The sequence below is a fragment of the Rhinoderma darwinii genome, chromosome 5 (assembly GCF_050947455.1).
Source record: "Rhinoderma darwinii isolate aRhiDar2 chromosome 5, aRhiDar2.hap1, whole genome shotgun sequence".
Classification (NCBI taxonomy): domain Eukaryota; kingdom Metazoa; phylum Chordata; class Amphibia; order Anura; family Rhinodermatidae; genus Rhinoderma; species Rhinoderma darwinii.
This window is the reverse complement of record NC_134691.1, coordinates 253,417,934-253,443,954: the sequence shown is the minus strand read 5'-3', so window position 1 is coordinate 253,443,954 and position 26,021 is coordinate 253,417,934. Positions and strand designations below refer to the sequence as shown.

The following is a 26,021-nucleotide window of genomic DNA, read 5'->3' as shown; positions in this document are numbered from 1 at the left end:
TTACTGGTGTTTCCGTTTATAATGTAGGGCATATGTAAGCCGGGCGGAGTATATAAGGGGCATAGTCAGGTGGTATAATAATGGGGTAAAAAAAAACAATAAAATAATCCATAGATGTGTGTTACGCTGTGACACAATCCTTTCTGCACAGGCCGGTGTCGCACTGATATATGGCGTCCTTTTATTATCCCCGCGCCATTATTACATTCCGCGCCTTTGTAGTTTGGGGAATTTTGCTAGGAAGTGTTGTCCTGGTATAATACGGGCACCGTCGCTTCCAGCAGATATGTTTGGGCCCTCCCTTTCCTGGTTCCCTAATTTTAGGTCCTTGATAAATCGCCTCTTCAAACAGAAGAAATGTTCCCCTCGGGCACAACTGCATATTTTTTTATTTCCTGACTTATTGGTGCCATAACTAATTTTATTTTTCATAGACGTAGCGGTATGAGGGCTGGTTTGTTGCGGGACGAGCTGTAGTTATTATTGGTACCATTTTGGGGTACATGCAACTTTTTGATCACCTTTATCCTATTTTTTGGGATGCCAGGTAAACAAAAAAACGCAATTCTGGCACAGCTTTTTTTGGTTTTTTTTTATACAGCGTTCACCACGCATTATAAACTACATGTTAACTTTATTCTGTGGGTCAGTACGATTCCGGTGATACCTAATTTATAGCACTTTTTTATGTTTTACAACTTTTTGCACAATAAAATTACTTTTGTAAAAAGAATGTATTTTTTCTGTCGCCAATTTGTGAGAACCATAACGTTTTAATTTTTTTGTCGACGGAGGTGTATGAGGGCTTGTTTTTTGCGGGACGAGCTATAGTTTTTATAGGTACCATTTTTGGATACGTGCGACTTTTTGATCACTTTTTATTCTAACATTTGTAGGGCAAAGTGACTAAAAAACAGAAACTCTGGTAACGTTTTTTACGGGTTTTTTTACGCTGTTCACCGCGTGCAATAAATAATATAATATTTTGATACCTCAGGTCGTTACGGTCGCGCCGATACCAAATACATATGGTTTATTATTATTTTTCAATAATAAAGGACTTGATAAGAGTAAAAGGGGGATTGTGTTTTATTTGATTACTTGAAACTTTTATTGTTTTCAAACTTTCATTATTTGCACTTTTTTTTACACTTTTTTATACTTTTTTTACACTTTTTCTCAAGTCCCACTAGGGTACTTGAAGGTCCAACGGTCAGATTTTTTTTTTTCTAATACATTGCACTACCTATGTTGTGCAATGTATTAGATCTGTCAGTCATTCACTGAAAGCAAGCCGATTAGGCTTCGCCTCCCGGCGGGGCCTAAATCGGCTTCCGTAATGGCAGAGCAGGAGACCATTGTGTCTCCTGTTGCCATAACAGCAGTCGCCAGTCCTGATTGCCTGTCAGGGCTGGCGATCTGCTAGTAACCGCTACGATGCAGCAATCGCTTTCGATTGCTGCATCGAAGGGGTTAATGGCAGGGATCGGAGCTAGCTCCGGTTCCTGCCGTTACAGGTGGATGTCAGCTGTACAGTACAGCTGACTTCCACCGCTGATGACGCCGGATCAGCTCCTGACCCGGCGCCATCTTGCCGGCAGCTACGGAAGCCGATCAGGCTCCGCCGCCGGGCGGATCTTGACCGGCTTCGATGCTAGGCAGACCAGGAGGCCAGTATTAGGCCTCCGGTTGCCATTGCAGCCACCGGAACCCAGGCAATTTCATTACTGGGGTTCCGATGAGCTGCAAACACCTTAAGTGCAGCGATCGCGTTTGAGCGCTGCACTTAAGGGGTTAATGGCGGGGATCGAAGCTAATTTCGGTCCCCGCCGTTACAGCCGGATGTCAGCTGTAAGATACAGCTGAGATCCGGTGATGATGGCACCGGCTCAGATTCTGAGCCGGTCCCAAACATTCGGCGTACATGTACGGCAAGATGCGGGAAGTCAATGCTTTCCATGACGTACATGTACGGCAAATGTCGGGAAGGGGTTAAAGACTAGGCCAATTTGAGTTTTTTTCATTTTTGTTTTTTCCTCCCCGCTTTCCAAAAGCCATAACTTATTTATTTCTTCGTCACCATAGCCATGAGGTCTTGTTTTTTGCAGGACAAGTTGTAGTTTTTCATGGCACCATTTATTGTACCGCATAATGTACTGGGAACCTGCAAAAAATTATTTGTCGGGTAAAATGGGCAAAGAACAGCGATTACACCATTTTTTGGGGGGGTTTTATTTTTACGGCGTCCATTCACACACATTCACTTTATTCTACAGGTTGATACGAGTACGACGAAATGTATACATTTTGTTTCATGTTTTACCACTTTTAAAAAAATTCTAACTTTTTGCTAATAAAAAAAATGTTTTGTGTCGCCACATTCCAAGAGCCATAACTTCATTATATTTCCATCAATTTAGTGTTGTGAGGGCTTAAATTTTGTGGGGCGATCACTGATACCATTTTAGGGTACTTTCGACTTTTTGATCCCTATTTATTCAATTTTTTTGGATAGCTAAAATGACCAAAAAGCAGCAATTTGCATCTTTTATACATATACTTTTTTACAGTGTACACAGAGCAAGTTAAGCAAAGCTATGTTGTGATAGTTCGGACTTTTATGTACGCGGCGATACCAGTTATGTTAACTTTTATTTTTTTTAACATTACTTTAGGGAAAAATGTGAATTTTTTTTTTTACTTTTAATTTATTTTTTGGGGAACATTATAAAACACTTTATTCAACTGTTTCTTACTTTTTTTATTAGTCCCCCTAAGGGACTTGAACCGGCGATCATTGGATCACTTGCATGACATTATGCAATACTAATGTATTACAGTATATCGGTGATCTTGACAGTCTCCTTTCAAGCCCTGCGGAGGCAGGGCTTGAAAGGAGTACAAGGATGGCAGACCTGGGGTCATTCGTTAGGCCCCCAGGCTGCCATGACAACCATGATCACCGGATGATCCCATCGCAGGGGGTGCGCGATGGCATGTTTGAGGGGTCTCCCCCTGATTCTAAGAATTTAAATGCCGCGGTCGCTAAAGACATTTAATGTGTTAAACGGGCGGAATCAAAGTGATCTTTGATTCCGCCCGTTGCAGTGAGGTGTCGGCGCTATAACACAGCCGTCACCCGCTGAGTGTGGATCGAGATCAGCCCGTGAGCCTGCTCCATACTTACCCTTAACGGCTGGGTATGATTCATTTCTCCAGATCAGCAGGAAGAATAGTCCTTTACTATTCCACCTTTTTTATATTGTCCTTAACTAGTTTACTGCCTTGTACCTCAATGCATACTGTAGGTCCGGGTTCAAAATTGCTATAATGTAAAAAAAAAAAATTGTACAATTGTTAACATATTTTTGCTAACTGTTTCTCTCTCCTTTTGTTTTAGGGTACAACACGTTCTGCCAGGGAAGATGAGAAAGATTGTGCCCGCACATAAACAACAAAGAGCACCATGGTGGGATCAGTCTGATCCACTGCATAGTGATTATATCGCTACCCATCGGCGCTGGAAGGAGGTCAGCGGAAACATTGTGGACAACTTGGAAGACCTGACGCTATGGGGAAGAAATGTGGTATGTATAGCTCAATGTTTGATGCAACTATTTGCATAAATACAACTTGAATTTATTACAAATTGTTAATCAACCTACTATTGTAATAGCCGTTGTATCGTCAAGGCAAGTAAATGTGTATGTATATATATATATATATATATATATATATATATACATACATACAAACACTGTATATATATATATATATATATATATATATATATATATATATATATATAAAACAAAGTAGAAGCAGCACCGTTTAAAGTATCGGGTGCACAAGTTCTTGTTCAGACACACGACCAGTGTCCCAAAAAATGTCAGCAAAAAATCCAAAAGACAAGACAGCACTCCAAATTCAGTGATAGATAGGATCACTTTAATCACCCCTTGCGACGTTTCAACACTACTCAATGGGGCCTTTCTCAAGCAATACATCTCAGTGAACAGTGCACATATAAATACATGGTTTACAAAATTGTATAATAAAGCAATAACAATTCAATATTGCATAATTCTCTGGATTCAAATGCAAACAATGCAGTGAAAAGACATCAACGTGTTGAGCACACTTTTCTTGTGTACTTTGTGTACAAACGATTATAAGGGCATATTCCCGTACTGTATAAAAATTTAAATACAATATAATTGGCTAACTGCCAATCAATAGAAGTGCAGGTGCAAAACATTTTAAATATTAAAAACTATTTGATCATTTCTTAATTTCTTAATTCGGCTCACCGTTCAGTGGATCCCCTCACTTCTTCCATGCTGATCATAGTTCTCGGCTTCTTCCGGGAGTGAGTGTGCATGCGTTAAACAAGACGTCACGTAGAGGGCTGTTCCTGCTCTTGGCTTGAGAACGATTCCCAAGGTTTCCAGAATCCCTTGGCAACGTCTTCACGTGCACAGGATGTCCCGTCAACCTCACCCATGTAACGGACCAAAAATGTCACATCAGCGACATCGTATCGCAATGAAGAATATATACTTAATACTATAATATCTCAACATCACTTAAAACCAAGAATAGGAGACTAGAAAAAACTCCGTTAAATAATATACATATTTTATTAATATAATTAGGACCAAAAGAACATAACATAGCCATGCCAAGTATCAATTTCACAATAACTTTATTATTGAAAATAGTGGAAGAGATTCCGAAGTTCTGTTGGAAATGGTATTCAGATCTGAAAGAATACAAAAAATGTATAAACATTAGTATTCATCAAACATTGACAAATAAATCCTTATTAAAAGAATGTAAACATTAATGTGTCATCAATCATTATAAAGAAGAGAACATCAGAGAACCTAAAAGAAGGAACAGAGACATGAAAGCATCATATGGCTATCCTATCTACAGCAAATTCTACTTTGAGGCCAAAGGGTTTCAATGTGTTTAATAGGAATATCCACCTCAATTCTTTTTTATGTAGAACCATATGTCGGTAACCGCCAAATTGTAATGGTGGGATATGATCCAAGATCATGAATGTTAGGTCCCTTTCATTATGACCGTATTCCGAGAAATGCTTAGCTACAGGCAAGTCAAGTTTCTTTTTACGTATCGAGAAGCGATGATTATTTAAACGAGTTTTGAAGGCAAAGGGAGTCTCCCCCACATATAAGAGGCCGCAGGGACACCATAGAACATAAATGACCCAGTCCGAGTCACAGGTGAAATTGTGTCTAATTTTGAACTGTTGACCAGTAACTGGATGTCTAAAGGTATCACCTCTACACATCAAAGAGCAATTAACGCATCTATAGCACGGAATATTACCAGGTTTTAGAGGCTTAAGAATGGATTGTGACCCTTTTTTTTGTTCGGGCATTCTAGTTCTCACCAGTCTGTCACGAAGATTTTGTGAACGTCTATAGGACATAAGCGGATTGTTGTTCAATTCAGCAATGTGACCAAAGCTATTACTGATTATTGGCCAATGTCTATTCACAATTTTGGAAAGATCTCCACTTATATCATTGTAAGTCGAGATAAAAGGAATACGTTTTTGCTTTCTATGTGTGGAAGATTTTACAGGCTGTAGCAAACTGTCCCTTGCTGTATTAAAAATATTCTTCTTATGTGTCAGCAATAGTGATTTAGGGTAACCTCTCTGCAGAAAATTCCCAGTCATGATGTCTAATGATATGTCCAAATCTTCCTGTCTGTCAGTATTACGTTTGGCCCTAATCATTTAACTATATGGCAAAAATTTGACCATATTCTTCGGATGACAACCGTCAAATCTTAATAAGGTGTTCCGGTCGGTCTCTTTAGTATACATTTTCGTTATAAGTGTATTGTTGTCAATCAAAACTGTAACATCCAAAAATTGGATGTTGTCCATAGAATGTGTCATAGTAAACTGGATGTCCTCATCCAAGGAGTTAAGGAATTGGTGAAAGTCGATTAGTGTAGTAACAGTATCGGTCCAAATGAGGAAGATGTCATCTATGTATCGCCACCACCTCAAAACATGTGAGAAGTGGTGTAACACATAGACCGACATCTCCTCCATGATGTCCATAAAAATATTGGCATAGGTTGGAGCCATGTTGGACCCCATGGCTGTTCCTTTTAGTTGAATATAATAACTATCATTAAATAAAAAATAGTTAGAAGTCAAAATGAGTTCCAACAAAGACATAATAAACTCGCATGAAGTGATGTCATAATTTGAAGTCATTAATTTACGTCTTTCAGCCTCTAGTCCTTTGTTATGACTAATGGATGTATAAAGGGAAGTGACATCAAAGGAGACCAAGATAGATCCCTCTGGTAAATCTACCGATCTTAGTTTTTGCAAAAAATCAGTGGTGTCTCTAATATAAGATTTAGAATTAATATCAAAATTTCTTAACACTTTGTCTACAAAGATGGAGATGTTACTCATTAATGAACCCCAACCAGACAAAATGGGGCGACGTGGGGGGTTTGTTAAATTTTTGTGGATTTTTGGCAATAAGTACAAACAAGGAGTGACAGGAAATTCTACAATGAGAAATTGATATAGCATTTGATCAATAATATCTTCGTCCAATGCTGACTTAATAAGTGAAGTGATTTTATTTGTAATATCTTGTCTAGGATCACATTTTAATATTCTATATACATTGGTGTCTGATAGTTGTCTATAGCATTCTCTCATGTACATGTCTGAATCCATAACCACGATTGCTCCGCCTGTAATGACGGGGGGTGGGGAGACAGACAAGTGAGCCCTAATCTACCCGCCACTCAGTCCCTGCCTACTTGCAACGACCCGCCCTAGGCGACGGGGTACAACTGGGCGACGGTCCCTACGCTCAATAAGTGCACGACAGACAAACAGACAAGGGTACACAGAGCTAGGCGGAGAAAGGGGCAGTTGCCCACGGCAACACGGTGAGCAACAAGAGAAGTAAACAAGCCGAGTCAAACCAGGAGTGTACGAGGTACCAAACGCAGAGCAGGAGAGTAGTCAGCAAGCCGGGGTCAATATGAAGCAAGGACAATAGTACAAGAAGCTGCAGCAGGGCCAGGAAACCAAACAAAAAGAATCACAAGCAAAGGAGGAACAGGAAAGGCAGGTATAAATAGACAGAGGGCGGGAGCTAGCTTCGTCTGGCCAGGCTGTGATAGGTTCTACCACTCCTAAGCCTGCCACCCTGAGTGGTGGAAGATGGAGTCAGTCTCACAGACATAGAAGCAGGTGCAGACTGATTATCTATGGGCGTTAACCCCGAAGCTGTGCCTGGCAGATCCTTTACAGTACCCCCTTTTATGAGGGGCCACCGGACCCTTTCTAAGTGGACCTGGTTTACTGGGGAAAATAAGGTGAAACCTCCTGACCAATATCCCAGCGTGAACATCCCGAGCGGGTACCCAAGTCCTCTCCTCAGGCCCGTATCCTCTCCAATGGACCAGGTACTGGAGGGAGCCTTGGACCATCCTGCTGTCCACAATCTTGGCCACCTCGAATTCTGCCCCCTCAGGGGTGAGAACAGGGACCGGAGGTTTCCTCGAGGGAGCCAAGGACATGGAGCAGCGTTTAAGGAGGGAGGCATGGAACACGTCGTGTACTCGAAAAGATGGGGGCAACTCCAGTCGGAAGGAGACAGGATTGAGGACTTCAATGACCTTGTACGGCCCTATAAACCGGGGAGCAAACTTCTTGAACGGGACCTTCAGGCGCAAATTTTTAGACGATAGCCACACCAGATCCCCGACCATAAACAAGGGGTTAGCAGAACGTTTTCTATCTGCCTGAGTTTTTTGTATGCTCTGGGACGCCTCTAGGTTCTTCTGAACCTGAGCCCAGACTGTGCACAGTTCTCGATGAACGACCTCTACCTCGGGATTGTTGGAACTACCAGGTGAAACGGAAGAGAACCGTGGATTAAACCCAAAATTACAGAAAAAGGGGGAGACCCCTGACGAGTTACTGACCCGGTTATTAAGTAAAAATTCGGCGAGGGGAATGAATGAGACCCAATCATATTGACAGTCAGAGATAAAACACCTTAAATATTGTTCTAGAGACTGATTAGTCCTCTCAGTTTGGCCATTAGTTTCAGGATGGAAGGCAGAGGAGAAGGACAGATCAATCTCCAACTTTTTACAGAAGGCTCTCCAAAACAATGAAACAAATTGTACCCCTCTATCAGAAACAATATTGACAGGGACCCCATGGAGACGCAGGATGTGTTTGACAAACAAGGTAGCTAACGTCTTAGCATTGGGTAGTTTTTTGAGGGGCACAAAGTGGCACATCTTACTGAAGCGGTCTACTACAACCCACACCACCGACTTGCCTTGAGATGGAGGCAAATCGGTGATAAAATCCATGGAGATATGGGTCCAAGGTCTCTGGGGAATGGGCAAAGAACATAGTAAGCCCGCTGGTCGGGACCTGGGAGTCTTGGACCTAGCACAAACTTCACAAGCGGCGACGTAGGCCTTAACGTCTTTAGGCAACCCAGGCCACCAATAGTTTCTGGCAATGAGGTGCTTGGTACCCCGGATGCCTGGATGGCCAGATAGTGCAGAGTCATGATTTTCCCTAAGTACCCTTAGCCGGAATTGCAGGGGAACAAACAGCTTGTTCTCAGGAAGGCTCCCAGGAGCTGAACCTTGATCAGCCGCAATTTCAGAGACTAAATCAGAATCAATAGCGGAAATGATTAAACCTGGAGGCAAAATACAAGCAGGATCTTCCCCCGAAGGAGGGCTGGCCATGAAGCTACGTGACAGTGCATCAGCCTTAACATTTTTAGACCCAGCCCTATAGGTAACCACAAAGTTGAATCTGGTAAAAAATAACGCCCAACGAGCTTGTCTCGGGTTTAGCCTCCGGGCAGATTCTAGGAAAACCAGATTCTTGTGGTCGGTAAGGACCGTTACCTGGTGCCTAGCCCCCTCCAGGAAGTGGCGCCACTCTTCAAATGCCCATTTAATGGCTAAGAGTTCGCGGTTGCCAATATCATAGTTACTCTCAGTGGGTGAAAACTTCCTGGAGAAGTAGGCACAGGGACGGAGATAATAATAATAATAATAATAATAATAATCTTTATTTATATAGCGCCAACATATTACGCAGCACTTTACAATTTAGAGGGAACATGAAACAAACAATATCAGACATTACATAGTGACAAAGTTCATTTACAATTCAAACCTGGGGAGTGAGGACCCTGCTCGCAAGAGCTTACAATCTATGAGGACATAAGGGAGACACAAAGTGTAACAGTGTTTGTTCTGTACAATAGTCCGGCCATTTTTATACACATGCGGTGGTAACATAAAGCTGCATGAGCCGTTCACCAGCCGGTATCCGTGTATGACGGACATGAAGAGAAGGAGTGTGAGGGAATCTTATTCTGATGACTAATCTAAATGGAGGGCCATGGAAAGGAGTCAGATTAGGGAATGTTATAGGCCTGTCTAAATAGATGTGTTTTCAGGGCACGTTTAAAACTGTGGATATTGGGAATTAATCTGATTGTCTGGGGTAGCGCATTCCAGAGGACGGGTGCAGCACGAGAGAAATCCTGGAGACGGTAGTGGGAGGTTCGGATTATGGAGGATTTTAATCTAAGGTCGTTGGCAGAACGTAGAGCCCGAGTAGGGTGGTAGACAGAGATGAGGGAGGAGATGTAAGGAGGTGCAGCACTGTGGAGAGCTTTGTGGGTGAGAGTAATAAGTTTGAATTTTATTCGGAAGGGGATGGGCAACCAGTGCAGTGACTGGCAGAGGGTAGAGGCGTTGGTGTAGCGGTTGGTCATAAAGATGAGCCTGGTTGCTGCATTGAGGATAGATTGGAGAGGGGAGAGTTTAGTGAGGGGAAGACCGACTAGTAATGAGTTACAGTAGTCAAGACGAGAGTGAATCAGAGCAACAATGAGAGTTTTGGCAGTTTCCTCCGTAAGAAAAGAGCGGATTCTGGAGATGTTTTTGAGGTGAAAATGACAGGAGCGTGAAAGTGATTGTATGTGAGGAGTAAAGGAAAGATCTGAGTCAAAAATAACCCCGAGACAGCGGGCGTGCTGCTTAGGAGTTATGATAGTGCCACACACAGAGATGGAGACATCAGGTTTAGGGAGGTTAGTAGATGGTGGGAACACAAGGAGCTCAGTTTTAGAAAGATTCAGTTTCAGATAGAGAGAGGACATGATGTTAGAGACAGCGGACAGACAATCACTGGTGTTCTGTATTAGAGCAGGGGTGATGTCACGGGAAGAGGTATATAATTGGGTGTCATAAGCGTAGAGATGGTACTGGAAGCCAAATCTGCTGATGGTTTGTCCAATAGGAGCTGTGTAGAGAGAAAAGAGGAGCGGACCTAGGACTGATCCCTGAGGAACCCCGATATCAAGGGGAAGAGGAGAAGAGGTGGAACCAGCAAATGACACACTGAATGAGCGGTCAGAGAGATAGGAGGAAAACCAAGAGAGAGCCGCGTCCTTGAGCCCAATAGAGTGGAGCATGTTAAGTAGGAGTTTGTGGTCTACAGTGTCAAAGGCTGCAGAGAGATCCAAAAGAATCAGGAGAGAGGATTTACCGTCCGATTTAGCCGCCAAGAGATCATTTGAGACTTTAGTAAGGGCAGTTTCTGTGGAGTGTAGAGTGCGGAAACCAGATTGTAAGGGGTCAAGAATGGAGTTAGCAGAGAGATAGCGGATAAGGCGAGAGTAGACCAAGCGTTCCAGGAGTTTGGAGATGAAGGGAAGATTAGAGACTGGTCGGTAGTTGGCAGCGCTGGATGGGTCAAGTGTTGGTTTTTTCAATAATGGGTTTATAATGGCATGTTTAAAAGCGGAGGGAAAGATACCAGAGGAAAGAGAGAGGTTAAATATTTTAGTGAGGTGACTAGTGACAGCTGGGGAGAGGGACTGGAGGAGGTGTGAGGGGACAGGATCACTAGGGCAGGTAGTAGGACGAGAAGAAGAGAGGAGCCTCGAGACTTCTTCTTCAGTTATTGGGTCAAATGCTGAGAGTGAAGAAGAGGGAGTGCGGGGGGGAAGGGGATCGATGTTACTAGGGGACTGGGAGATAATATCATGCCGGATGTTGTCAATTTTAACTTTAAAATAATTGGCCAGGTCTTCAGCACTGAGATCTGTGATTGGCGTCTGCACTTTAGGACTAAGGAGGGAGTGAAAAGTATCAAAGAGGCGTTTTGGATTATTAGATAGTGTGGAGATGAGAGAAGTGAAGTAGACTTGTTTGGCGCGGTGAAGGGCAGAGTTGTAAGTTTTGAGCATAAATTTGTAATGGAGGAAATCTGCATCCAAATGCGATTTTCTCCACAGTCGTTCGGCACATCTCAAGCACCGGTGAAGAAAGCGGGATTGAGGCGTGTGCCAGGGTTGTCGTCGTCTTTGTCGGGTGGTTCGGAGTGTAGTGGGGGCTGCTTCATCCAATGCATTTTTGAGAGTGTTATTGTAAAGCTTGGCAGCCAGATTGGGACAGGAGAGGGAAGAGATAGGGGACAATGAGGACTGTAGACTGTCTATGAGTTTCACAGTGTTAATGGCATGTAGATTTCTTTATGTCTGATACGTAGGGATGACCTGAGGAGGCAGAGAATATTTGATAGTAAAGCAGAGAAGATTGTGGTCAGAAAGCGGGAGAGGAGAGTTAATAAAGTCAGAAACTGAGCAGAGCCGGAAGAAGACCAGGTCAAGTGAATGCCCGTCTTCATGTGTAGGAGAGTTAGTAAGTTGTGACAGACCGAGGGACGAGGTTAAAGATAGAAACGGAGGCAGATGAGGAGATTGGGTTATCAATGGGGATGTTGAAGTCACCCATGATGAGAGTGGGTGTTTCAGAGGATAGAAATTGTGGAAGCCAGGCAGCAAAATGATCCAGGAATTGGCGGGGTGAGCCCGGTGGGCGGTAGACAACTGCCACTCGGAGGGGAAAAGGGTGAAAGAGTCTGAGGGTGTGGACTTCAAAAGAGGGAAATGTGAGTGAGGGGACCGGGGGAATGACCTGGAAAGTGCAGTGTGGGGAAAGAAGTATACCTACTCCTCCACCCTGCCTGTTCTCAGTTCTGGGGGCATGAGAGAACTGGAGACCACCATAAGATAGAGCAGCAGGGGAAGCAGTGTCAGACAGGTGTAGCCATGTTTCTGTAAGAGCCAGGAGGTTGAGAGAGTTAGAAAGGAATAAGTCATGAATAAAGGTGAGTTTGTTGCACACGGACCGAGAGTTCCAGAGAGCACAGTTAAAAGAGACAGGAGAAGACATACAAGGAATGGCAAGAAGATTTGCAGGGTTTCTATGTGTGGCAGGTAAGTGGTTGAGCTTGGCAGAAGAAAAGGGAGGCCCAGGGTTGGGAGAGATGTCCCCTGCAGCTAGTAGCAGGAGAATGGAGAGAGACAGCAGATGGTTCTGTGATTTATGAGAGCGTTTTTTATGTTGGGCAGTGGGATGAGATGGGTTAAGTTGACTGAGGAAAGTGAATAGTGAATGGGAGCTGTACATGGGCGAGGCAAGGAGAGAGGGACTGATGTAGACTGTTTTTGGGCAAGTCTTAAATGGGCGATAGGATTGAAAACCAAGAGCAGCTATTATGATGAGAGCGGTGGCAAACATGTTTGTTTACAGATAGTTAGAAATCTAATATTGAGAGCGTGGGATACTTTGTCTGGTTTGGTAATGCAGCTTACCTGTCACTGACCCTGTGCAACTGCCATGTATAACTGCCAGGACACTTTGACAGTATGACACTTAGACAGAGATGACTTCTGCCGTCATGCCCCCCTGCACGAGTGCCTTCCCCATATGCTACATCTAAATTTATAGGGGAGTAGATGCTCAGATCTAGGCCTAATTAAGCTCGTTCAGCTATTAATCAAATCAACTAGACACATGAGGTGAAAAGCTATGCAGAGATAAACAAACAAACTAGCAGGTCTGGATGATCATAAAACTTAACGACGATCAAACACTTTGACAAAACTTTGAGATAACATTAGACTATATAGCAAGACAGGAAAGCAGAGTTATATACCATAAAATAAAAGTTTCAGCTTTTTGAAATGCAGCTACAGCAGGGATGAGGTTCATGCAGGAATTAAATGGATTATATACCATAAAATAAAAGTTTCAGCTTTTTGAAATGCAGCTACAGCAGGGATGAGGTTCATGCAGGAATGAAATGGATTATATACCATAAAATAAAAGTTTCAGCTTTTTGAAATGCAGCTACAGCAGGGATGAGGTTCATGCAGGAATGAAATGGATTATATACCATAAAATAAAAGTTTCAGCTTTTTGAAATGCAGCTACAGCAGGGATGAGGTTCATGCAGGAATGAAATGGATTATATACCATAAAATAAAAGTCAGCCCCCACTCCCACCTCGGACGCGTCAACCTCCACGATAAATGGCTCCATTTGGTTGGGCTGAACCAGCACCGGGGCCGAGATAAAGCACTTCTTAAGGACCTCAAAAGCCTGGACAGCCTCAGGAGGCCAGTGGAGGAGATCAGCATCTTTGCGAGAGGGATCCGTAAGAGGCTTAGCGATGACCGAGAAGTTAGCAATAAACCTCCTGTAATAATTAGCGAACCCCAGGAAGCACTGTAAAGCCTTCAGGGAGGCAGGTTGGACCCATTCCGCCACAGCCTGGACCTTGGCGGGGTCCATGCGGAATTCATGAGGAGTGAGGATTTGGCCCAAAAATGGTATCTCCTGCACCCCAAACACACATTTTTCGGTCTTAGCAAACAGTTTGTTTTCTCGAAGGACCTGGAGCACCTTCCTGACATGCTCAATGTGGGAGGACCAGTCCTTGGAAAAAACAAGTATGTCATCAAGGTACACTACAAGAAATAACCCCAGGTAGTCTCTTAAAATCTCATTTATGAAATTCTGGAAGACCGCGGGAGCATTACACAACCCAAAGGGGCATGACGAGGTATTCGAAATGACCTTCGGGCGTGTAAAACGCAGTCTTCCACTCATCCCCCTCTTTGATGCGGATAAGGTTATACGCCCCCCGTAGATCAAACTTAGAGAACCATTGGGCCCCCTGAACCTGATTAAAGAGATCAGGAATCAGAGGAAGGGGATACTGGTTCCTTACAGTGACCTTATTCAAGCTTCGGTAGTCAATGCATGGCCTAAGACCACCATCCTTCTTCCCTACGAAGAAGAAGCCAGCACCTACAGGAGAAGTAGAGGGGCGAATGTAACCCTTGGCCAGGCATTCCTGGATATACTCCCTCATGGCTTCACGTTCGGGACAAGAGAGATTAAATATCCTACCCTTAGGGAGCTTAGCTCCTGGTACCAGATTGATTGCGCAATCATATTCTCTATGAGGAGGTAACACTTCGGAGGCCTCCTTAGAGAAAACATCGGCGAAGTCCTGAACAAACTCAGGTAGCGTGTTCACCACCTCAGGGGGAGAAATAGAATTAACAGAAAAACATGACGTCAAGCATTTATTACCTCACTTGGTAAGGTCCCCAGAATTCCAGTCAAACGTGGGATTATGCAACTGCAACCAGGGAAGGCCTAAAATCAAATCGGATGATAATCCCCGCATTAACAGTACAGAGCACTGCTCCAAATGCATGGAGCCAACAAGGAGTTCAAAAACAGGGGTATGCTGTGTAAAATAACCATTAGCAAGAGGAGTGGAGTCGATACCCACTACCGGGACAGGTTTAGGCAAATCAATCAAAGGCATAGCTAGAGACATAGCAAATTCCACAGACATGATATTAGCAGAAGACCCTGAATCCACGAAGGCACTGCCGGTAGCAGACCTACCACCAAAAGAGACCTGAAAGGGAAGCAAGATTTTATTACATTTCATATTTACGGGAAATACCTGTGCGCCCAAGTGACCTCCCCGATGATCACTTAGGCGCGGAAGTTCTCCGGCTGCATTCTTACGCTTAGGACAGTTGTTCACTTGATGCTTGTCATCCCCACAGTAGAAGCAGAGACCATTCTTCCTGCGGAAATCTCTACGTTGTTGGGGGGACACGGAGGCCCCGAGTTGCATAGGTACCTCCGAGTCTTCCGGGGAGGAACGAAGCAACGGAACCTCGGGAGGCATCATGGGGGAGTCAGAGGAGAAAACACAAACGTTCACGTTGTCGTTCCCTGAGACGTCGGTTAAGTCGTACCGCTAAAGCCATAACCTGGTCTAGGGAGTCAGAAGAGGGATAGCTAACTAGCAGGTCTTTCAGGGCGTTCGACAGACCCAACCTAAACTGGCACCTTAAGGCAGGGTCATTCCACCGAGAAGCTACGCACCAATTTCTTAAAGTCAGAGCAATACTCCTCAACAGGTCTCTTACCCTGACGTAAGGTCACCAGTTGACTCTCGGCAAAAGCAGTCTTGTCAGTCTCGTCATAGATGAGTCCGAGAGCAGAAAAGAAAAGATCAACGGAGGAAAGTTCAGGGGCGTCAGGAGCCAAGGAGAAGGCCCATTCTTGGGGCCCTTCCTGGAACCGGGACATAATTATACCCACCCGCTGACTCTCAGAACCTGAGGAGTGGGGCTTTAAACGAAAATAGAGCCTACAACTCTCCCGAAAGGAGAAAAAAGTCTTCCGGTCCCCTGAGAACCGGTCGGGCAACTTGAGGTGGGGTTCAAGAGGTGAGGGGGACTACCAAGGTAGCATCAGGCTGGTTGACCCTCTGAGCCAGGGCCTGGACCTGTAGGGAGAGACCCTGCATTTGCTGTGCCAGGGTTTCAAGGGGGTCCATAGTGGTGTCAGGGACCAGGGTAGACTAGGTATGGGCTTGTGATTATGTAATGACTGGTGGTGGGGATACAGACAAGTGAGCCCTAATCTACCCGCCACTCAGTCCCTGCCTACTTTCAACGACCCGCCCTAGGCGACGGGGTACAACTAGGCGACGGTCCCTACGCTCAATAAGTGCACGACAGACAAACAGACAAGGGTACACAGAGCTAGGGGGAGAAAGGGGCAGTTGCCCACGGCAACACCGTGAGCAACAAGAGAAGTAAACAAGCTCAGTCAAACCAGGAGTGTACGAGGTACCAAACGCAGAGCAGGAAAGTAGTCAGCAAGCCGGGGTCAATATGAAGCAAGGACAATAGTACAAGAAGCTGCAGCAGGGCCAGGAAACCAAACAAAAAGAATCGCAAGCAAAGGAGGAACAGGAAAGGCAGGTATAAATAGACAGAGGGCGGGAGCTAGCTCCGTCTGGCCAGGCTGTGATAAGTTCTCCCACTCCTAAGCATGCCACCCTGAGTGGTGGAAGATGGAGTCAGTCTCACAGACATAGAAGCAGGTGCAGACTGATTATCTATGGGCGTTAACCGCGAAGCTGTGCCTGGCAGATCCATTACACCGCCCTTATCAGCAGTTTTTATTATGAGTTCATGGTTCTGGATCAACTCCTCTAATGCCACAATATCAAGAGTAGTCATGTTTGGCTGTTTGAACCTATGATCACATGTTTGGGTCCTAAGTGTGGTAATATCTTTCTGCACAAGTTCTCTAAAAGTTTCTATCGCATGTGATGTTACAGGAGGTTGAAATAAGCTTTTATTGAATAATCCCAGTTTGTTAAGTGACAACATTGGGAGAGTATCATGAACTACTGCATTAATAGGTTGTGTCTCAAACCATACCTTTAATTTAATAGATCTAATAAATCTATGTACATCCAACTCTAACTGAAACCCCTTAGACAATAATTGTAATTGCATATTAGACAACTGATGACTGGAAATATTTACCACTGTTTGGGCAGAGTCCTCTTGTTGCTGTCTTGGCTAGTGCCGGGATAAACGAGGGGTTTGAACGGTGTAACCTCCTACACTGTGTGTCGCCATTTTTTGAGCTAACACACAGTGTAGTAGGTTTACATACAGTAGTAAACACACACAAACACGAACATACATTGAAATCTCTTACCTGCTCCTGCCGCCGCGGCTCCCTCCGGCCCGTCCGCTCCGTTTGCTGCCGCTGGTCCAAGTGCACAAATCCGGAAGCCGCGACCGGAAGTAGTAATATTACTGTCCGGCCGCGACTTCCGGTCCACAGGAAAATGGCGCCGGACGGCGCCAATTTCGAATTGGACTGTGTGGGAGCGGCGCATGCGCAGTTCCCACACAGACGCCGTACACTGAAGTCAATGGGACGGGAGCCGTTCGCAGTCCCTATGGGACTGTGGCTGCCGTATTCCATGTCTGTATGTGTCGTTAATCGACACAGACAGAAATGGAACAAAAAATGGCAGCCCCCATAGGGAAGAAAAAGTCTAAAAATAAGAAAAAGTAAAACACAAACACACAAATAAATATAAACGTTTTTAATAAAGCACTAACATCTTGAACATATGAAAATTTTTTTGGGTGATGACACTGTTCCTTTAATGTCGGTTGTAGAAGGAATGCTCAAGAATGACACATTACCCTCCGCTCCACTTAAAATTCTCGTAATGTCCTCTTCAGTAAAAACAGTAGTATTGGATGAAGTCAGGGCCGCCATCAGGAATTTCAGGGCCCCCTACAGCTAAATTTTCTGGGCCCCCCTACCGTGGCACCACCTGTTAACGGTACTCCGTCCAGCACTATATCATGGTACCCAGGGCCGCCATCAGGGGGGGTATTATGGGTACTGATGTGAGAGGCCCGGCCAAACCTAATTGAAAGGGGGGCCCGGAAAACTGCCGCGACTTGCCTTTGGTAGAAAAAAAACAGGCCCCTACAATGGGGCCCGTTTTTTTCACCAAAAGAATGTCGTGAGCTGCGGGCCCCCCTTTCAATTAGGTTTGGCCGGGCCTCTCACATCAGTACCCCGAATACCCCCCCTGATGGCGGCCCTGGGTAGCATGGGGGTCGTCATGGGGGCCGTCAAACACTGCCGCCCGTGCGACCGATCGTGCGCACCCGCAAACTCATGCGCACCCGCGACCGCCTGGAACCGCGCACCGAATTTTGAGGCAGATTTTGACCTGCCCACACTATCATGCCGCGTTTTTTGCCCGCGGCGATTGAGGACAGCAGACAAAAAACGCAGGGAAAAATGCATTTTCTGCCTCCCATTGATTTCGATGGGAGGTCAGAGGCAGAACCACGGCAAGAAAGGACGTGCTGCTTTTTCTTTTTTCCGCGACTGGCTCCCATTGATTTCAGATTAAATCAATGGGAGGCGGTTTTGGAAGTTCTTTGGTGCTGATTCTGACGCAGTGTCCGAGTCAATATCAAGGCCCAAAAACTCTGTGAACTGGGCCTTATTGTTAGGGCTTATTCAGACGAACGTGTAATACATCCGTGCAACGCGCGTGATTTTCACGCGCCTCGCACGGACCTATGTTACTCTATGGGAACGTTCAGACTGTCAGTGATTTTCATGCAGCGTGTGTCCGTGTGTACGCTGCGTAAAACTCACGACATGTCCGATATTTGTGCATTGTTCGCGCATCACGCACCCATTGAAGTCAGCACTTCCGCAGCAGTATAAACTATGAATGAAAACAGAAAAGCACCACGTGCTACAAACATACAAACAGAGTGTCATAATGATGGCGGCTGCGCGAAAATCACGCAGCCGCGCATCATACGCTGCTGACACACGGAGCTGTTATGGACCTTTTGCATGCGCAAAACGCCACGTTTTTGCGCACACAAAAAGCACACGCTTGTGTGAATCCGGCCTTAGGGTAGGAACACACTAGGCATGAACACTGCGGATTTTATGCAACACATTTTATTGTGGAAAATCCGCAGCGTATTACAGTCGCAGCAGAGTGGATGAGATTAGAACAAATCTCATCCACACGCTGCAAAAAAAATGGACCTGCAGTGTGGCTTTTTAAGCCGCAGCATGTCAATGTATTCTATGGAATCGCTGCTCCTCTGTTGCGGAAATGCTGCGGTTCTGCCGCAAAAAGCACACATAAGAAAAAAAAAAAAGGCACTTTTTTAAATTTATAAAAAAGTTTAGACTTGCCCCGGCCGTAGTCCTGGCGACGCGATCCTCTATTCTTAGCGCAGCCCGGCCTCCTGTCATGACGTTTCATCCCATGTGACTGCTGCAGGTCACATGGTCTACAGCGTCATCCCAGGAGGCGGGGCTACGTTCAGAAGAGAGAGATGCGTCACCTAAACTACGGCCGGGGCAAGTCTAAACTTTTTTTTCCCTGCAGGATTCCCGCAGCGGACATGCCTCACCAAACCTGCGCCACTATTTGGTGCGGTTTTGCTGGCGGAATTCCCTGCGGCTACCGGGGCGGATAAACTGTGTAGTTTTAGACTTGCCCCGGCCGTAGTTTAGATGACGCATCTCTCTCTTCTGAACGTAGCCCCGCCTCCTGGGATGACGCTGTAGACCAGGTGACCGCTGCAGCAGTCACATGGGATGAAACGTCATGACAGGAGGCCGGGCTAAGAATAGAGGATCGCGTCACCAGGACTACGGCCGGGGCAAGTCTAAACTTTTTTATAAAGGTAAAAAAGTACCTTTTTTTTTTCTCATGTGTGATTTTTGCGGCAGAACCGCAGCATTTCCGCAACAGAGGAGCAGCGATTCTGCAGCATAAATTTACATGCTGCGGCTTAAAAAGCAACACTGCAGGTCCATTTTTTTTGCAGCGTGTGGATGAGATTTGTTCAAATCTCATCCATTCTGCTGCGACTGTAATACGCTGCAGATTTTCCACAATAAAATGTGTTGCATAAAACCTGCAGTGTTCATGCCTAGTGTGTTCCTACCCTAAGGCCGGATTGACACAAGCGTGTGCTTTTTGTGTGTGCAAAAACGTGGCGTTTAGCGCATGCAAAAGGTCATAACCGCTCCGTGTGTCAGCAGCATATGATGCGTGGCTGCGTGATTTTCGCGCAGCCGCCATCATTATGACACTCTGTTTGTATGTTTGTAGCACGTGATGCTTTTCTGTTTTCATTCATAGTTTATACGGCTGCGGAAGTGCTGGGCGTGATTTTCACGCACCCATTGACTTCAATGGGTGCGTGATGCGCGAACAATGCACAAATATCGGACATGTCGTGAGTTTTACGCAGCGGACACACGCTGCGTGAAAATCACTGACAGTCTGCACGGCCCCATAGAGTAACATAGGTCCGTGCGAGGCGCGTGAAAATCACGCACGTTGCACGGATGTATTACACGTTCGTCTGAATAAGCCCTAACAATAAGGCCCAGTTCACAGAGTTTTTGGGCCTTGATATTGACTCGGACACTGCGTCAGAATCAGCACCAAAGAACTTCCAAAACCGCCTCCCATTGATTTAATCTGAAATCAATGGGAGCCAGTCGCGGAAAAAAGAAAAAGCAGCACGTCCTTTCTTGCCGCGGTTCCGCCTCTGACCTCCCATCTAAATCAATGGGAGGCAGAAAATGCATTTTTCGCTGCGTTTTTTGTCTGCTGTCCTCAATCGCAGCGGGCAAAAAATGCAGCAAAAAACGCGGCAAGATAGCGTGGGCAGGTCAAAATCTGCCTCAAAATTCTTTAAGGAATTTTGAGGCAGATTTTTTCGGCCTGCAAAATACTCTGTGTGAACAGGGCCATACATAAACAGCACTTTGAGACACTTTACTCACCGTGTCAGAAGAGCTGCTCCCACTCCAGTCCTCTTCAGGCGATGTCTTCGGTCCAGATGTCGTCCTTCACCTCCAGGCTCCAGAAAATGGCGGGGATCGTAGAACTGCCGCCGCGCAACAACTAGACTCCTCCCCCTCTACTTACGCAGCCACGCTCTGGAGAAGGAGGAGGAGGCGGAGTCGGACGAGGAGGCGGAGTCGGACGAGGAGGACGAGGAGGCGGAGTCGGAGGCGGACGAGGAGGACGAGGAGGACAAGTCGGAGGCGGGCCAGCAGGTAAGTAGACTGCGCCGCTGTCCAGTGTGGCTGTCGTTCCCCCTAGATCTTGTGTTGCGGGCGCACCGCATCCCTCTCGGCGGCGCGCCTGGTCGTTCGCGCGTTGGCGCGCGCGCTTGCGCTCGTACGCGCGCAAGCGGGTGGTGTTTCGCGGCGGTGATAAGAGGGAGGTCCGCAGCTCACGGCGGTGTTTCACGAGAGGGGGGCCCGCAGCTCACGACATTGTTTTGGTGAAAAAAACAGGCCCCATTGCAGGGGCCTGTTTTTTTCTACCAAAGGCAAGTCGCGGCAGTTGCCGGGCCCCCCTTTCAATTAAGTTTGGCCGGGCCCCCTACACTACTACCCCTAATACCCCCCTGATGGTGGCCCTGGATGAAGTACTACCAACAGGTATATTGACCTGCTCCATATCAAAAAAATTATGGAGTTGAAGAACGTGGTGCAAGCTAATAGGATCCAAATATAGCCAAAGAGAAGGCAGCAGCACTCACACAGAAATCAATGACCAGGTGTCCAGCAAAACGTCCCGATCCTCGGACGGAATGTAAGGTATAGCAAAAGAAAATTTGCAGCACTCCAATATGAAAAAAATAGTGGTTTATTCACGTTGATGTCTTTTCACTGCATTGTTTGCATTTGAATCCAGAGAATTATGCAATATTGAATTTTTATTGCTTTATTATACAATTTTGTAAACCATGTATTTATATGTGCACTGTTCACTGAGATGTATTGCTTGAGAAAGACCCCATTGAGTTGGGTTGAAACGTCGCAAGGGGTGATTAAAGTAATCCTATCTATCACTGAATTTGGAGTGCTGTCTTGCCTTTTTTGTATTTTTTGCTGGCTATATATATATATATATATATATACATATATATAGCAAAAGAGAAGGCAGCAGCACTCACACAGAAATCAATGACCAGGTGCCCAGCAAAACGTCCCGATCCTCGGACGGAATGTAAGGTATAGCAAAAGAAAATTTGCAGCACTCCAATATGAAAAAAATAGTGGTTTATTCACTCCAGATACAATGTAAAGGATCTGCCAGGCACAGCTTCGGGGTTAACGCCCATAGATAATCAGTCTGCACCTGCTTCTATGTCTGTGAGACTGACTCCATCTTCCACCACTCAGGGTGGCAGGCTTAGGAGTGGGAGAACCTATCACAGCCTGGCCAGATGGAGCTAGCTCCCGCCCTCTGTCTATTTATACCTGCCTTTCCTGTTCCTCCTTTGCTTGTGATTCTTCTCGTTTGTTTTCCTGGCCCTGCTGCAACTTCTTGTACCATTGTCCTTGCTTCATATTGACCCCGACTTGCTGACTACTCTCCTGCTCTGCATTTGGTACCTCGTACACTCCTGGTTTGACTCGGCTTGTTTACTACTCTTCTGCTCTGCGTTTGGCACCTCGTACTCTCCTGGTTTGACTCGGCTTGTTTTCTTCTCTTGTTGCTCACGGATTTGCCGTGGGCAACTGCCCCTTTCTCCCCCTAGCTCTGTGTACCCTTGTCTGTTTGTCTGTCATGCACTTATTGAGCGTAGGGACCGTCGCCCAGTTGTACCCCGTCGCCTAGGGCGGGTCGTTGCAAGTAGGCAGGGACTGAGTGGTGGGTAAATTAGGGCTCACTTGTCTGTCTCCCCACCCCCGTCATTACATACAACAGCAACGTTTCAATCCTACAATAGGATCTTTATCAAGCCTAGTGACACATCTAATACTGCAAACATATACAGGGTTGAGACCACTTTGCATAATTGGTCTCATTACAATATAATAAAGTGTTAAGTGCTTAAAAACTTGGTTAATACATGGTTTAAGGTATCATTGTACATAATAAATATGATACAGAAAGTGCACATGTGCATATACAATAGCGTGAACAACAGTACATAATACAACTGATTAAAACATAATCATTTATGCCTCAGTGGTGTTGATATATATACAGTGAAGGAAATAAGTATTTGATCCCTTGCTGATTTTGTAAGTTTGCCCACTGTCAAAGACATGAACAGTCTAGAATTTTTAGGCTAGGTTAATTTTACCAGTGAGAGATAGATTATATATATAAAAAAAAAAAGAAAATCACTGTAAAGGATCTGGATCTGCCAGGCACTACGTCTGTGGATACTCCCAGGATTAATCAATCGACACCTGAGGCCAGACCTCTTAGACTGACACCGGCTCCCACCAATCAGGGTGGCAGGCTCAGGAGTGGGAGAGCCTATCGCAACCTGGTCAGTCGGAGTTAGCTCCGCCCCCTGTCCATTTATACCTGCCGTTTTCTCTTCCTCATTCTTCTTGGTTTCCTGGCCCCACTGCTGCCTTGCTCCAGCCTGCTTCTGCCGTGCTTCAGCCTTGCTTCAGTTCCCGCTTATCCTGCTTCGCTCTGCCCCCGGCTTGCTTCCTGCTCCGTGCTCTGCGTTTGTATACTTCATTACATCCTGATCCTGACTGCTCGTTCACCACTCCTTTCCCTCACGGTGTTCCGTGGGCTACTGCCCCTTCCCTTGCTTGTTCCCTGTTTGTATCCCCTTGCACTTAGTCAGCGTAGGGACCGCCGCCAAGTTGTACCCCGTCGCCTAGGGCGGGTCGTTGCAAGTAGGCAGGGACAGGGCGGTGGGTAGATTAGGGCTCACTTGTTCCCTTCACCTCCTTCCGCCATTACAATCACATGGTCAAAATTATATATATTTATTTGCATTGTGCACAGAGAAATAAGTATTTGATCCCCTACCAACCATTAAGAGTTCAGCCTCCTCCAGACCAGTTACACGCTCCAAATCAACTTGGTGCCTGCATTAAAGACAGCTGTCTTAAATGGTCACCTGTATAAAAGACTCCTGTCCACAGACTCAATTAATCAGTCTGACTAACCTCTACAACATGGGCAAGACCAAAGAGCTTTCTAAGGATGTCAGGGACAAGATCATAGACCTGCACAAGGCTGGAATGGGCTACAAAACCATAAGTAAGACGCTGGGTGAGAAGGAGACAACTGTTGGTGCAATAGTAAGAAAATGGAAGACATACAAAATGACTGTCAATCGACATCGATCTGGGGCTCCAGGCAAAATCTCACCACGTGGGGTATCCTTGATCCTGAGGAAGGTGAGAGCTCAGCCGAAAACTACACAGCGGGGACTTGTTAATGATCTCAAGGCAGCTGGGACCACAGTCACCAATAAAACCATTGGTAACGCATTACGCCGTAATGGATTAAAATCCTGCAGTGCCCGCAAGGTCCCCCTGCTCAAGAAGGCACATGTACAGGCCCGTCTGAAGTTTGCAATTGAACATCTGGATGATTCTGAGAGTGATTGGGAGAAGGTGCTGTGGTCAGATGAGACTAAAATTGAGCTCTTTGGCATTAACTGAATTCGCCGTGTTTGGAGGAAGAGAAATGCAAAGAACACCGTCCCCACTGTCAAACATGGAGGTGGAAACATTATGTTTTGGGGGTGTTTCTCTGCTAAGGGCACAGGACTACTTCACCGCATCAATGGGAGAATGGATGGAGCCATGTACCGTCAAATCCTGAGTGACAACCTCCTTCCCTCCACCAGGACATTAAAAATGTCTCGTGGCTTGGTCTTCCAGCACGACAATGACCCGAAACATACAGCCAAGGCAACAAAGGAGTGGCTCAAAAAGAAGCACATTAAGGTCATGGAGTGGCCTAGCCAGTCTCCAGCCCTAAATCCCATCGAAAACTTATGGAGGGAGCTGAAGATCCGAGTTTCCAAGCGACAGCCTCGAAATCTTAATGATTTACAGATGATCTGCAAAGAGGAGTGGGCCAAAATTCCATCTAACATGTGTGCAAACCTCATCATCAACTACAAAAAAAGTCTGACTGCTGTGCTTGCCAACAAGGGTTTTGCCACCAAGTATTAAGTCTTGTTTGCCAAAGGGATCAAATACTTATTTCTCTGTGCACAATGCAAATACATATATATAATTTTGACAATGTGATTTTCTGTCTTTTTTTTAATATAATCTATCTCTCACTGGTAAAAGTAACCTAGCCTAAAAATTCTAGACTGTTCATGTCTTTGACAGTGGGCAAACTTCCAAAATCAGCAAGGGATCAAATACTTATTTCCTTCACTGTATATATATATATTAAGCAACTCAATCTCTCTATTTTTAAAAAAATGTAAGATGTACAATTGAAATTTGTTTATTAAAAATATATTTTTGTCTCTTAGCAAAGCAAATTTTGACGCGGCGGCGTTTAGTCCATCACCGCTTCATGAGGGACCTTACAGAAGAAAGACGGGCCCCTAGTGGTACTTCCCCATCCAGAAAGCAGCCATATCGCTACAACCAAATACTTCAGTTCCTACGATGGTTGGCCGAACTAAGATAGTACTTTTTTTTTCGATTCACACGTTCTCTAATTCTAATGTGATTTGCATGTGCTTAAATTTTCTGCACAGGTACAGCGATAGACCATAACTATTAGGCTGGGTTCACACTGAGTTTTTTGCAGGAGGAAAATCTGCCTCAAAATTCCATTTGCTCTGCCGGCATGCCGATTTTCGCTGTGTTTTTCGCCAGCGACCATTGAGCACCGCGGGCAAAAAACACAGCGAAAACCGCTTTCTCTGCCTCCCATTGATGTCAATGGGAGGTCAGAGGTGTAAACGCCCAAAGATAGGGCATGCGGGGAAAAAAACGCCTCCGCCTCCCGTTGAAATCAATGAAAGGCATTTTCGGCCGTTTTTTGGCTTGTTTTCCGTCGCAGTTTCTGCGTAAAAAAACTCTGTGTGAACTCTCCCTTATAGTGCTTCACAATTTTTTTTATACCATTTTTAATCACTGTTCTTTATTTGAACAATTTAAAAAAAAAGAAAAATGGACTACTTACTTTCTAAAAATAAACTTTAAGATTTGAAGGGGCTGTCCAAGAATAAATTTTATTTATATTTTAACTTAATTGGACATATATAAGTAACTTTCTAATATTGTGTCAATATACCTCTGGCTTCGTTACTCTGTTCTGATTTGCGGTCACGTGACCGTACCGAGAGTACATTTTTAAATTCCTGTGACATTCTGTGTCTTTGCACAGACAGCACTTCCGGCTGAGCAGGGCACGGCGCGTCATCAAC

The 26,021-nt window shown here is 45.3% G+C and overlaps 1 long non-coding RNA gene across 4 annotated transcripts in view; it reads left to right on the top strand.

Moving 5' to 3' along the window:
• LOC142652885 (uncharacterized) overlaps positions 1-25,786 on the top strand; it is a 91,752-nt gene extending 65,966 nt beyond the window's left edge. For all 4 annotated transcript variants that reach the window (XR_012847968.1, XR_012847969.1, XR_012847967.1 and 1 more), the window contains 2 exons: positions 3,401-3,587; positions 25,116-25,786. This is a non-coding gene — a long non-coding RNA (uncharacterized LOC142652885). The remainder of the gene's footprint in view (positions 1-3,400; positions 3,588-25,115) is intronic.
• Positions 25,787-26,021: the final 235 nt, after the last annotated feature.